Raw genomic sequence first — 14,891 nt, 5'->3', positions numbered from 1 at the left:
TGTTAGTTGTTCACATATTTACCGACATGTCGAACATTGTTGGCAATTATGTAATTACAGCTTCAGTATTAAATAATTGTTTTCATTATCATACCCGTTTATCATACGTGTGTGATCGTACTAATCGGGGAGGTAGTCACTGCCAGTCACCGCTAGATCTCACCGTTTGTCTCAACCTCAGCGACACGGGATTGAAATTGATAACCCCCGGTGCCTTCGGTCGGCAACTCCCTTCACCCGATCTATTTAAGGTATCGCCTTATGGGTGCATTCGATACTTCAGCTTCATTTCAGTGCTCGACTTCAACGACTGTCAAATGGATCGTTGCCAACGGAAACCACCGAGGGTACTCGACCCGTCTCCGTGCAACGCCCTCGATGCGACACCCGTAGCAAACGTATCGATCACGCCTCCTCCTCCGACCGAACTCACTGATTTATGGGTGGTTAATTAATTGAAGCAAACTGTCAAACGCAGTACGATTAAAATTCAATAATATTACCGAGCTGATGCCGGAAACCGGGACACCCCTAAACGACACCGAGAGGGTCCAGCACTCCAGCCGAGTCTGCCGAGTCGGAAGAAAAACCAACCAACCAACTAACGGGCGGGTGACTTGCGCCGAACGCGCGTTGCCAACAAGAGACGAACCTGTTCTGCCACTCGTTGTTGGCGATCGGAATGATATAATTAACGTGAAATAAGCAATTCGCGATAGGCAGGAAAAGCCCACCGAAGGAATGAGGAAGCTTCGGCTTGGGCCCGCGACATCGCCGCACGACGACGCAGGTCTTGGCCGGTCCTGGACGGGGCCCGAGACGGAGCGTCCACTATGGGACAAAAAAGTGCCCCAGGAATTAGTTTCTAATGAGGGAGAAATTTTCTTCTGAATTGCATTATTTTCTTTTCGCTCCGGTGTGTGCACCCAGCGATGTGCGCGATTCGATGTCGACGTCGGCAGGGCCCTAGAACTGGATTAATCGATAACCATATTTGTGCAAATGTGATGGCCTACATGTTCGTACCGGTTTAGGGTTTTTGCTTGCAGAGGACGACTTTAAACAAAAACATACACAGGCACACAAGCCGATCCATCCACGTAACGATCAACGTATCTTGTCTCGGACGTGTAAGACCATTCTTTCTGGAATGTGATTAAATTGTGCATCCCAGGGACGCCAGCGAGAAGCCGACAGTAGTAGATTGAATCCGCCCAAACCATGTTCGCGCTAGTAATCGTGTGCTTCCTTTGCATATTACATGGGCCCTTAGCCAATTTTCTAAGCAAAAAGAAAAACGAACAGCAGAATAAAATGACCGTTAGGGATGCGAGGGAATGTGTTTACGAAAAATTAGCATGGAAATTGTTTCGTTTCGCGAAGAACACGACCAAATTTTGATCAAAAGGGTGTTTATTATTTCTACTCCCTAAGCAATGCGCAATTTACCACCATCCGAGGGTATGTTTCTTATCGAACAAGAGGAATTTTCGTAATTTCATCCTAATGGTAGCCGGACCACCTCGAAGGTTCGTCTCCTGAGGATCAACTGTGATAAGCTTTTTATTTTCCATTCGCTTCCAACGCTTACATTATCTGCTTATTATTTCTTCTTTTCGCTTTTGATGGAAAGCAGGATCGCAAAAGCGGAAGAAGCGAATCCACCACGATCGATCGCTTACGTTGGGATATGCACGTCGTCGTTTAACGACGGTGTTTATTTTGCCCCGGTTTGCCCGCGCTCATATTATTAGGCAAAGGAGGATGTGATTTCTGTTCCATCTTAAACTTCATCAACAAAAGGCCACGGCGCGCGTGGAGCGCGTTGAACACGCAAGTCAGCGAGGAAGCGCAATTTCATCACGACGAAAATATCACAAAATGTGTAAACGTTTATTACGGCGATCGGTTTCGTCGACGACACCGAAGACGACGACGACGACGACGATGATGATGATGATGATGATAATGTTCATAAAATTTGATGAGAATACTCGCTAATTATATTGTTGAAATCGAAAATCACTATAGTCTTCTTTAATGCGGCCTTTTGCGACCGTGCCAAACGACATTGGAAAGGTTGGTCGCTTAAAAATAATCCATTCGGTGGTAAAAACAGCAAGATTGCGGGGATGATTATGCTTCTTCGGCTCGGGCACACATGGAGCCGTTAAATTAAAAACCTAAACACACCTGGAACGGCAACGTAACGATGTGTGATATCAATTTCCTATTTGCATTTAACCACTGATCAAAGCGTCTACCATTTGGTGAGGTTTAATATCTACCTTTATTATGGCCAACAAATTGGATCGGTCCATTGACAGGCCGTATCATTTATCATGCCATCGTATTTCAGGGTCGGGCGTGTTGACTTAAAAGTAGCACTGCAGCGCCCGGTTTCCTTGAGTTTGAACAGTTCTTGAACGTCAGTTAGAACGGTGACGATAGGAAGCAAATATTTCAATCACGTCACAAACGACAACCGAACGGACAGAATGCAATCACTTTCCGCCCATTCGTAACAATAGCGGCACTTTATGGTGCACGAGTTAAAGTCTCAAATGAACCTGTCAAAAATCATAAACGGTTCGTGACACACCGAAATCGGTTGAAACTACAATTTGGCCCTCAGGAAACGGTAGACTCAGCGGTGCACAATACTGCGAACTGGGAATAAATACTTCCAACTCCAACGCAATACAAACAATGAAAACGATCGCCGACGGTCAAATCTTTGTATGCTCACATACTCAAAATTTGCCGACGGATCGGAGATTCGGAATATTTTGTAAACAAATTAGTTGGTATTTTATTCCATCCCTCTCGAGTCGAGTGTGTTTTATTTAGTTTACAAGAACAAGCGCCCACCCAAAAGCAAGCGGTGCCACTTGAAACCTGACGGATCGTGAGCGACAATTGCTTCATACCACCAAGACACCATGCATGCATTCCGATGTTCCTCTGTGTTTTTTTTCCTCCTCTGATGATCATTTACCGATCGATCAACGATCTGCAGCAGCCCGATTGACAGTTTAACCTTCAGACCGGCATCGCTTTCAGTGAGCGCTCGGCGAATCCGTTTCGAATCGACATTCAATCGATGGAAGTTTTGTCATACTTTGTACCGCTTGCCATACGTGCGTGTGCACCCTGCCATGGGCAGGAATTGAAGAATCTTTCTCAAGCCGCAATTGGCATACGGAGCACCAACCGGCTCGCTGGTGACGGTTTCATACCGAGGGCACTGATTTTCTCACGACTTTGCCATTAAACGGTGCGCTTGGCTGCTCTGGGAAGTTGCCTTTTTTCCCCCGCGTACCGGAATGCCGAAAAAGCTAATATTATTAATTCAAATTATCTGCTCCTAATTGATCACAGCCCGGCTGCCGATCGGATGCGATGCGTCTGATGCAAGCGACAGACTGTCGAAAATGGCGAGCAAACGGCGGGAACGTGTTGACAAACGTGGCAACCGCAGCCAACCGTCGACTGGCAGGCCGATCTCCGCCTCCGGTAGCCCTCCCCCCCCACCCGCTTTTCAAGGTCTCGCCGCGTCAGAAGACTTAAAATATTTGCAAGACGTGCCTACTGCAAGATGATGATGGTGGCTGTGTGTAAATTAGTGCGCATATTGAGCAGGTCCCATCGCCGGTTTGCACCGCGTTGCGGCCGGGGTGCAAAACCGCAATTATGAATCGTAATCATTTTTTGCCATCTCTTAATTCGTACCGTCGACAATGAAGTAATCGGTGGTCGTTTCAAAATTTTTTTATTGCTTTGTTTGAGAACGATGTTTGCGAATAAAAATACCTACAAGATACCCAAAAAGAGGATGGAAAAAAAAGAACGAACAAGCAAACCGCGCACACAAAAATCGAATGTACACCGTTTTTTGTTCCGTCTTGTTCGTCCCAGAAATCAAAGAAGAATCTTAAAACACACACTCCATTCGGTGACGTCTTAACTCGGTCGGAATCTCGAGATGCAGCACCATTCGTACCCGTTCGGGATGTTGCATCTCGGCGCACCATCTTTGATGCACCAATCGCAAACACACATCCGACAGCCAACGCATTTGAATACCGATCGGAGTCGTTGTATAATTTGCTTCCAGGAAGAAAAATGAAGAAAAAAAACCAAACGCGAATCGAATTCGCTTTCATCAATCCACCAAATTCCATCGATTGTGCCCGGTGGCGAAACAATCCTCGAACGTAATCGCTGAGAACTTGTATCGAGTTGTTTTAGTGTTTGATTTTTTGTTTTGTGTCTGTAAAATGCTACCTACCAATGGCGTTAGAATGTACGGTTTTTATTCGTTCTGGAAACCAGAAGGATTAATATCTGTGGTCGAACAAGTTTCACAATATTATTTTTGGCTCGATGTAATCATTATGTTGGATATGCTTACATACTAGAGTTGTGTCTTTCTTCGAGTTTGTAAACTGATCCAATTAAACAAAAAAAGTATTATGTAAACAAATCAAATTTAAAATAAATATCCAAACATTCCTGAACCTTTAAGATTCTTCAAAAATATATGTCCAAATATGCACCTGTAGACCTTTAGATAAACACGATAAAACCACAAACGCATACACCTTTTAAAACTTCATAAATCCCCAAACTTGTATCAATTAATTCTTCCAGACTTTCAGGACTCGCGATGTATTTATACATGTGGGAAGGAGGATAGCATCACCCAGCATTTAATTAGTTTTTTGGCTGAAATGTTATGAAAATTAAAAAATGTCGTAGAAAACGGGGTGATGTAATTTTTTTTCCAGGATTGTAAATCTGTTGATAAATCCCTGATTTGAATAAAAAGGCTCATTCATTCCTTTAAAATTCATTCAAATTCATGAATCTAAATACACCTTTTGTACCCGTCTCCTTTTCATATCGTAGAAATTTTCGACGGAGATTGATTTTCATTAAAACAATTTTAGAAAAACCTTCTTAACTACCGGATAAGATTCAGTCACGCTCCTGGGTGACCGCGGTGGTGAATAATAAAGCCCGTTGATTGCTTACAATCTCCGCTCCCTAGCACCTTGCATTTTATTCTTCATGCCCACCTCTTGTGTGTCAGTAATCCTGCACAATGCACGTCGTTGCCGTCGTCGTCGTCTCTCGTTGAAAAGGTTTAATTGCACTTGGCGATTCAACGCTCCCAAATTTGCTCGGGCTCTGGGCGGCACAAAACATTACCGGCCCCGTGCTCGGTAAGGTTTTTTTTGCACATTCGCCACGGTTTCAATAACGACCGCCAAACTTGGACACACGGGCACCGTGAAAGAAACTCCTATCTGGTTGTAATTTTTGCATGCTCTTTTCGCGCACAAGCAGGACTTGTAACAAACCTCGCCTCCTCCCCCATTGGACCGTGTGGCCACAGGGCGCCGAAGGTTAGGGTTTGTTTGATCGACGGCGATAGCTAATTGGCCGTGCAACGGTTTCGCCCGCTCCCTCACCTCCGGGATAAAAGCGAGAGCGAGAGGTGCGGGGCTATAAACTGCAGCGGCGTGATGTATGTAAACACACCGCGGGTTTAGCGACAATTTTTAGCCGCTCCCGGCAGCGAGCCATAATGAAGCCATCGAGCGTCGGTCGTAAAGCCCGCCGAATGAGCCACCGGCATATCATAAAACGAGTGATTTGAGCAGCGATTCGCAGCGACGAACCCCGCGACAATTGCGCGCGGTTCAATCCGCCGACCCTCGCGTATCCAGCAGGACACGCCGCGGATTGACAGGAATCCGTCCGTCGGCCAGCCGGCGGACAGCCAAACGCAGTGTGACATTTAATACCGGATCGCGCAACGAGGTCAACAGCAAGAGAAGTACTACTACTTAAATTGGAAATAAAACAAACTTAAACATAAAACAAAATCCCATCAAAAGGGTGAAGAACTACAGCAAAAGGACTAATGCAACTCAAAGAACAACGTCTCGGAGCCACCGACCGAAATGTTAATGAAATCGAGTATGGCAAGTGCTGGAGGTACGGCAATTATCCAACCCGGTCATCGCCATATTGGGAGCACTTTTGCCCGGTCACAACCAAAGCCCTTTCAGTGCGTCCTGTTTCGCTCTGGTTTCGCACTGCACTATGTACCTCTTTGCTAAATGAGGCCACGGGAGCGACGAAAAATTGAGTCACCACGGTCAGCACGAACCGCGGAAAGCGTGTAGCCGGCAGACTGACAGCTGGCACGTTTCGGTGAAACATTTCGCGAACAGAATACTGAAAAAAAAGCGAATCGGACACAGTTTTAACAACAAACAGCACACAACCGTGTCAGTACATCCGAAAGTGCATGTAGAAAGGGTCTCCGGAAAACAAAACCCCAGTTGGGCGGGGGTTCTAAATCACGATTCTTAGCTTCCCCTGGGATCGACCCCTAATGGATTGTCGGTGTCGCGACTTATCCGTTGTTCGAGGCCGGTGTTTCGCCGTCAATACCGGTAGCGTTGTATTCGGGCCCGGCAAAACGGAGTGCCAACCAGACGGCAAACCATTTGGTCACTCGCCAAAGATGGACATGAATTTCAGACATGCCGTTAGGTACGTCAGAAAAAACAAAACCGAAACAGAAGCAAACTCCAGTACGACGGACGAAATATCTGCCAGAATGTAGGAACAAAAACCAACCCCAACGCCACCAGTCAAAAGCGTGTGTTTGGGCAAGGCACGTTCGCGAGTGCTTTCTGTTCTTCCGTGTTCCAACCATTCTTTACGCGACCGAGCGAGATAACAACTTCAATGTCCGCCCTTGCCCTCTGTCGCTTTCTCCAAACGCCACTGACGCGGTTAAGAGAATGCATACCTATGGCATAAGCTTTTTTTTTCTTACACGATTCCCTCTTTTTGCATCGCTTCCGACATAATCCTCGCGTGGATTAATGGTCACCACGGCCCCGGCCTCTACGTGGAAACCTTCGATAGCAACCCGCTTGGACGCTCTATCGAAAATCTCGGCGGACAAAAAATAAAACCCCCGGTGGATCGGTGCAATCCGCGCGATCCGCGTGACCACGAACTGCACCGCACGTTGCATGGCCGGTTTGCCAGAACAAACTGGTAACCTAAACCCACCGGGCCGAACCTCCGGCCGGGGCGGGAGCGCTTCCGATGGAAGGAAATAGGAAAACAAACTTCCCAGGAACGGGATACCGACCAACGGTACACGCGGAAATGGCACCGACACTCTGAGAACATAACAATTTCATCTGACCGCAATTGTGATGTCGCGTTTTCCGATTCGTTTCCCGGTTCCTCCGCTCCGCAAGAACCGAGAACGTTGTAGGCAAGAATTTCCACTTCCATTTTCACCGCAGTGCGGGACGATCTGAGGATGATTTTCGAATTGATTTTCAATGGGTCTGTCGAGGGTGGTGCCGAGCCAGTTTTTCAATAACTGAACGAAGCACACGGCATAACGGATCGGCGGCGCGAAGATTCGATATTCTCTTCCGGGTTACAGAACACGAAAACGCTCCTGCATGAAGGTAGCACATTCAGATAGATACCGACAGACCGAGAAACTCTTTACCACACCCACCACACTACTAGGCATGTTTATTTCTTTTTGGGAGCTAGAATTAAGAATGATATTTCTTTTTATTTCACCACAAGGAGCGTCAACTTATTTTTCATTCGCCCAACCAACCTAGAGTGCATTAATCTTTTGACGCTCTAAACACCAAATAAAATAGAGGTTTCCCCCAGCCGCTCGCGAGCGACATGATTTGCCAAAATCTTTACGACCGTATGGCCAATAATAATAATGACTAACTAGCCCGACTTTGAAGGACAACACATTGGCCAGCTGAGGTTGGTGTCGCTGGAGCTCGAAACGAGACGGCCCACTATTAATCTACGCCATCGTGGCCAGCAAAAACCCCCAACTCACACACACGCATTCGGGAGTACAAAAAAATAGACTCCTTTCCAAAAGTGCTAAAGCTTAAAAACCCTGGTCCGACACAGCACTACGCGGATTTTTGCGGTCAATCGCTCTTTTGCTTGAACTATTTTCGTTACTTTTTTTTTCGCCCTAGCCAAGCCAACCCACGGACGGAACGGTAAGAAACCGTACCCGTAAAAGAGATTAGCCATTACGCAAAACGATTCGGCGGCGGCGACGACGGCGTTGGTAGGCTTGACATATGAGTTTGTGGTTCACCGAAGGCGAGGGTTTCTGTTACCCTTATGCCGCTGGTCGCGGTTTTTTTTCCACTCCCCCCATCGGACTCCCGCCTCCTTGTCAGTGTTTGCAAAGTTCTCTCGAGCACACACACACACAGTACCTGTACGTGGCTTTTCAGCGTCCATTCAAACGCGTCCAAAATTGACCATGAAATGTCACAACAGATTAACTGGTAGCTACCAACAAACATTCGCACCGAGCGAAGGATTTAGAGGTCAACGGGAGGGCGCGAGTGTGGGATCGTAATCAGATGATACGAATCTAGCTTCGAATCGCACGGGTTACTTTTCGAACAGGGAAATTTTCTTTACTTCGCTCTGCAGTTGTCAAGTGAAGAATGTTAAATCGTGCGCCCATTATTATAAAGTGAGCCCGATTGAAGATCTTATCATGAACCTTAATTTGACATGTTTATTGCCATTTTTAAAACCATCTTCAGAACGGATGGATGGTACCCTTGGAGGAATACACGCGACTATGTAAACACAAAACCAACCTAATTTTAACGTCAAACGTGCATCAGCTCGCCAGCATAACTCACCGAACTGATCGATCGTTGGCGAATAAATTACGGTGATTTATGCACTGCATGTGCGGCACGAACTCCATGCATCGCCACGGTTTGAACTTGAACTAATTTCGTGCTCCGAGCGGCGTCAAAAGGGACGTCGACGTGACGGTGCCCGAACGGTGGTATCCCGCTGATTTTGGGCAAAGGCCCTGACATGGGACTGACTCGTCAGGTGGGTTCAAATCACGCAACGGAACGAAGGTCAGTACGATACGGATCTTTGACGAGTGGCTCCCCATCGTCACCCACACCATCGTTGGGTTAGGCGTTGGATCGGGCAGTATGGGCGAACTTTGTCTTTGTTTTGCACGCAGCCAAACTATTACGACAGAGCATAAAAGTAAAAGTCAAAAGCATGTCAAACAAATTACCCCGTGCACATATCATTTTGCAAACCCCCTGCGAAACATGATCTACTAGCGCGATCAATCTTTGTAGAGCTTTTTGCATACTATCTGAAGAATCGCACAGGTTATAAGCTGGAGTGCAATCCAACCAACGAGGGAGGGAAGCGGAAAGGCGAAAAGTGAGGGGGGAAGAAAAATTACCATCCTTAACCACCCACCCGCGCGTTCCGAGCGCCCCGTGATCGGGATGATGGCGCAAACATTATCAACATTGTTGCAATTATATAGCGCTCACCGGCTCGGAAACCCGGTGACTCCGGCTTTTGCCGTAAAACAGAGAATTAAGATCATATTTCCCATTACCCCGACCTTCCTCCTCCTCCTTCTGTTGCACTCTCGATCGATGGCCGTCCGCGCGAGCTGTTCTAGCGCTTTCAGCATTGACGAGTGTTGATCCGTTTGCCCTCATCGATCGTTGGTAGATAAAATGTCGGATTAGCTGTCGGAAATGGCGCACGCTGCTTAAAAAGCCACGAGCTCGGACACACCCGCCGACTGAATGCGACGATCCTGTAGAAGCACGCTTGAGCCGGGAGGAGAGGAAGGGGACTAGAAACTAGTCGCGCGATCGTGTAATTTAACACTTAACACAAATAACGAAAACGCGCCATCTTGGAGTGGGACGCGAAACTACGGTGGACCACGCACGACGGTGCTCCTACAATGTACACTACCCGCAAATTAGTGCCGCGAATCGGTTGCGATAAATATAATCGCCCCGTTTGATAATGACTAATTTCTCACCGTTTCCCCATGGCCAACCCCGATGTTGTGGGTTCGGTTGAAGAAAACCGCGCACAGTTTGACGTTTGCGATCCGATCCGATCCGGGGTCGGTTTGCGCTCGAACGCACCATAACAACGTGCCCATTCCGATGGACATTCAGAGGCAGCAGAAATGGGCGCGCTCGTTGGACGTCCCAGGAGGCATTGCTGCCCGCGATGCCCTAGGACGGGGCAAACAATGCCCCGGATGGCCTTATTAGAGCGCTATAATTGATCGAAAAGGCGTTAGGCGCTTTTGTCACTCGGCTGCTGACAAATTGCCAAACGGGATCAACATCGCAGCCATTCGACGACGACGGCTTCGGTTTTTCTCTCTTCTCCGAGCACCTTGCTGTGGAAGAGCACAGAGATGGGAGATCGGCGATAAGCCTAGAATCGGCCGGCCATCGCTCCATTCTCGGAGCGATCGATATTCGACCGTAATTGGACCGATCGCGACAGGGATCGGCCATCATGTGGCTCTGGTTTTGTGTAACCGCACACAAAACAAGTGGTCTAACGGAGTGGGTCCCGTTGAGTTCCCCGCAACCGCAGTGATGGATTTCTGCAAGAACTCACGTCCACGCAGACGACTGAAGATGATGGTCGTGAAGAATGTTAATCAAGGCCCGCTTGCCCGAGTTTGTTTCATTTTCCATTAGGGAAACCTGGCAGGGCGTGAACATTTGATTGATCGTCCGGGAGTCTCGTCTTACCGCCGGGAGTACTACTGGTGGTTCCTCATTAACGTTTCGCCTCGGAACCCGTCGTGAAGTTTGCGCCTCCCAAAACAGCTGACGGCGGGTTCTGCGAAACACCTGAGACTTCGTTCGCGATCGTGCGATCGCGGGACATTATCTATCGAACCTCGCAAAACCGCACCTTGCAGATAGCTCCTACCACGGGCTTCCCGGTTTTGGCATGTAGATTTTTATAGGTCACACGCCATCTCCCCCAGTCGGTCCCCCGTTAGGTTTTCGCCATATTCCGCCCACCGAAATCAAAACCGCGCGCACGGAATCGATCAACCAGGTCGGAGCGGAGCCGTATCATAAATAATTCATTTTCCCTTCGCGTTGGCGCACGGTCGAGCCGTTTCGCGTGTCGGTATATAAACGGTCGGGGTGATTGGGCACAAACGCCGGCCTGACACCGGCGCTGTCCCCAAAACCCGACCGAGGGAACATCTCGCGCAAAAATCGGTTTATGTTTACGTTCTTTTCGTTTCCCAACCAGCTTACCCCTTTTTTCCCGAACCGTTTTTTCGCCTCCAGTCATAGTGGGTCATGTTTGTTTTGAACCGTTTGGAATTAAAATAAACTAACACCATGGGGATCCCGTGCGAACCATCCCTCCCTGCACGGTTCTAACACCTCCCCAGGGAGGGGTAAAGGGGACAGTGCCCGTTGTTGGTGGTCGCCCGTTGATTGCACTCCCGTGTCTTCGCCCGTGCAAACTTGACAGTCTAACCACCGAACGGGGAGCGTCTTCGGATTCGCCTCGACCGGAGCAGCCACTCCTTCCCGACCCAGTGGTCGATCATCGCAAACAGGCCGAGCGTTTCCCTCTCTTTTCCAGCAGCATTTCGGCAGGTGACTTATGGCAAACGATCCGCCTGACTATCATTTCGTGTAAAACAACTAACGACAGCGCGCTCCGGTCGCGTTCTGGAAGATAAATCTCGCTCCGGCTCGTTGATGGTTCGAGTGCGCGCGCCATCTTGCTCCCGCTCAATGGTGCCCTACAACAACATTGCCAGAGTTGTTTGCAGGGTGATGCACTCAAAGGCATTGAGACACGATCCACATCTCGGTGAGTGGAAGGAAACGGGAGGTCGTGTAAAGGCACAACGACAAGCCACGCGAATCGTGAGGGAGGTTTTTGTTTTAGGCAAATGCCTTTCGGCAACAAGTGCACCCTCTTTTCCCTTGTTTCCACCCTTACCACCTGGCTTGATGGAGATGCTTTTAAGGTGCTCATCCCTGGATCCGACCCGTCGAACGCTTTCATTAGAAATTCGCTAATCGACATGCAGACCGAAACGTAAATTCACGTACCTCTCGCCGCCTGCGAACCGGTTTGTTTCCTTTTGCTTTTCAACCGGTTGACGGTATTAATAAAGCAATAAAACCCATTATCCCCGTTCGACCCCCGTTCGGGAGGGTACATATTACTCTTGCCGAGCGGAACCGCGCAAAAGGTGACGACAGTCCCCCGGGTTCGCGAAGCGTTAATGTCTGCGCTCGCTCGCAGAATAGTGTCGTTCTGTCTAGTCTAGGTTTGAGCCGAGGGTTTCTTTTTCCCTCCTTTAAAAGCACCCACCTGTAAGGGTGCGGATGGTAAACCGCCTCATCCCCTACCCAGGAATCAGGAGGCCCGACAGGCGATAGTGCTAATTTTGAGGTTATTTATTGCCCGCACTTAAGTGCCAAGATCCTCGTGTGTGTGCGCGTGTACACCGAAAAGGTTGGGACGCGATCTTGCGTGTCGTCAGCTGGTCAACCCCGCGAGGTAACCCCCTTCACACGACGTGTATGTGTAGCCGTAATGTTCCCATGTGTGTGCCCCCGTTCGAAAATGTCGGTCGAGATAAATGGCCAACACCACGGCGCGTGCACTTTGGCTAGAAGTAACGGGCCGATTCTTACCGTTTCGTGCGTGTTCCACCACACTCGTGCTCGGAAAAGCAGGATAAGTAAAACGAGACTCCTTTACCAGCCAGTCCGGCCTGTAAACTCGTCGATATAAATGAGCGGGAGTAACAAGCCTGGAGAATGCGATTTTTCAATTACCGGCACACCGGACCTGGGGTCCCGGTTTCGGCGCGGCCAGCACTCTTCTGTCCGGGCTGACCTGACCTTTCAGGCCATCCGAGGTGCGCATAAATAACGTCAACACACCAATATCCCTCCCAGGTGACCCGCGTTCGATCGTTCGGAAATAAAAAGCACTCACTCTATCCACCTTTTTTGCCAAGACGCGGACTTTGTCCGTGTTCCCGGGCTGGAGGATCCTCGAAAGGATCGCGCAGAATCTCGGGAATGTTTGCCGAACGAATGGAGGCCGATGGAAGATGGAGACTGCACATTTTGTAACGCAAGAGAAAGTCGCTGGTATTAAAATCGATCGATCGCTCGATCGAACGGTTGCGTCGAACGGTACCGGACCATCCCTCCCGTATCACTCGTCACAATCTCATTTATGACGATTTACGATAATGGACGTAATCGAAGGAAGATTATGAGGGCTGATTCCACGCGATCCAAGCAACTTTGTAGCTGCGCTTAAAAGCCGCTTCAGCTTTTTTTAATCCTTTAAAAACCCCGTAATGGCGATTAAAGAACCCGCCACCGCAAACGGGCAACACACATTACACGCCGTCTTCACGGCCGGTGGCCTTCCTCTACCCACCCCTATTACACACACACACACACCCTTCTTGCCCCCGGGGATACGGTAGGAAACATGCTAACGTTTGCCGCACAATTCATTAGAGTGTCAACCGCAAAAAGCTCTTTCGACAGCAATTAACCCATCCGCAGCATAGGTCAGACCCCTCGAGGGGGTCGGGGGAACGAGTCATGCCTCCGTCTCTCACCTGGCAAGCAACAACTGGGTGCATTAATCTTCGTCCCGGGCGTGATGCGAACGGCGAGCCGACTGTCATCATCGTTCTAAACGTTCGTGACAGGAGCGTCGGAAGGGATCGGGACTTGCGACGTCTGCTTCCCCGTGGCGCTTTCGGCCATGATCCGAACGTTCTCGCATCTCGGCGGAATTCGGAGTGCCACGAGGTAGATGAACCGGTGTTCTTCTCCACCTCCAGAACTTGTTCTCACGCCGGTTCTGTAAACTTAATTTTCTTTTTTCCGCCTGATGATGATGATGATTCTGGAGCAGTCGGGGAGTGCGTCAAAAGAACACTTACTCCGCTGTCAAAGGAACGTGAGTTTCCTGGTTCATTTTTGCATACCGACCACCGACTCGTGCTCGTGTGTTCACGAGCTGGCAAAAGGTCGCTATGGATTCGCCTTTATGCCTTTGGGACTTTTGTGCCTTTTGCCTACGATCTACTTCAGCGCCATGAATCTTCAGCTCCCAAAGACCCTCGGACTCGTTCCTCGCGACGGTTCAGTCACGTACGCTTTCTTCGGCCCGTCGCGGGTTTGCCGGTTTGACGGATGAAAAAGAACCGGCCCGTCAGAAGAATGGGTGTACCGGGCGGAAATCGTTTATCGCAATCGCATGTACGAATCAAAAATCTCCGTGTGTATCCGCCCGGCGATCGTTCTTGCTGCCCGCCTCGAGCTACACATACCAACCGGGATGATCGCAGTGATTGATCGACGCTAGCGCAAACCGATGGGGATTCCACTTTCGATCGTCAGGACCTCACTCGTTTCCGAATCGGAGCAGCCGTATCGTTCCCCTGTCAGCCTGGAGGGTGGAAAACTATCCCCCACCAAACCTGAGCCCTGCTTGATCAAACTCTCGTTTGAACAAAACGAGAGCGGGAGATATAGAATCAGTGGAGGAATTGGTAAACGCGAAATTGTTTGCATAAACCCCGCTAGGGGAAATTATGGAACATGATTAATTGAGGCGCAGCGGAGGGCGAGCGCCACCGCCGTCGATGGTGAAGCATCGTGCAGGATCATCGTCCTCACCACCACCGACATCACCCGCACAGGGAACATTTATGACAAGCAGATGATGAGTCTCTGCATTGCTCCCGTCGAAGACGCCAAGCACACGAACCACGACGACGACGACGACAAGCAATTTATTTCTGCCACCTTCAACCTCGCCATTGACTTGCATTTTTGCCTCCCCCCGCCCCCTAACATCAACAAAAATGCACCCCAACATTTGCATCTAACCCTTATGCACGTATGATTTATGATGTTGGTTTTAATTCAATTGCATTGATCTCT

General features: G+C 49.0%; 1 protein-coding gene across 1 annotated transcript in view; it reads left to right on the top strand.

Annotated features, from left to right (window-relative positions):
• LOC131272420 (cadherin-99C) overlaps positions 1-14,891 on the top strand; it is a 64,541-nt gene that overhangs the window by 4,998 nt on the left and 44,652 nt on the right. The gene's annotated exons all lie outside the window — the stretch shown is intronic.

This window comes from Anopheles coustani, chromosome 3 (genome assembly GCF_943734705.1).
Source record: "Anopheles coustani chromosome 3, idAnoCousDA_361_x.2, whole genome shotgun sequence".
Classification (NCBI taxonomy): domain Eukaryota; kingdom Metazoa; phylum Arthropoda; class Insecta; order Diptera; family Culicidae; genus Anopheles; species Anopheles coustani.
Note: the sequence above shows the minus strand (reverse complement) of the source record. Positions and strands in the feature narration are given on the sequence as shown.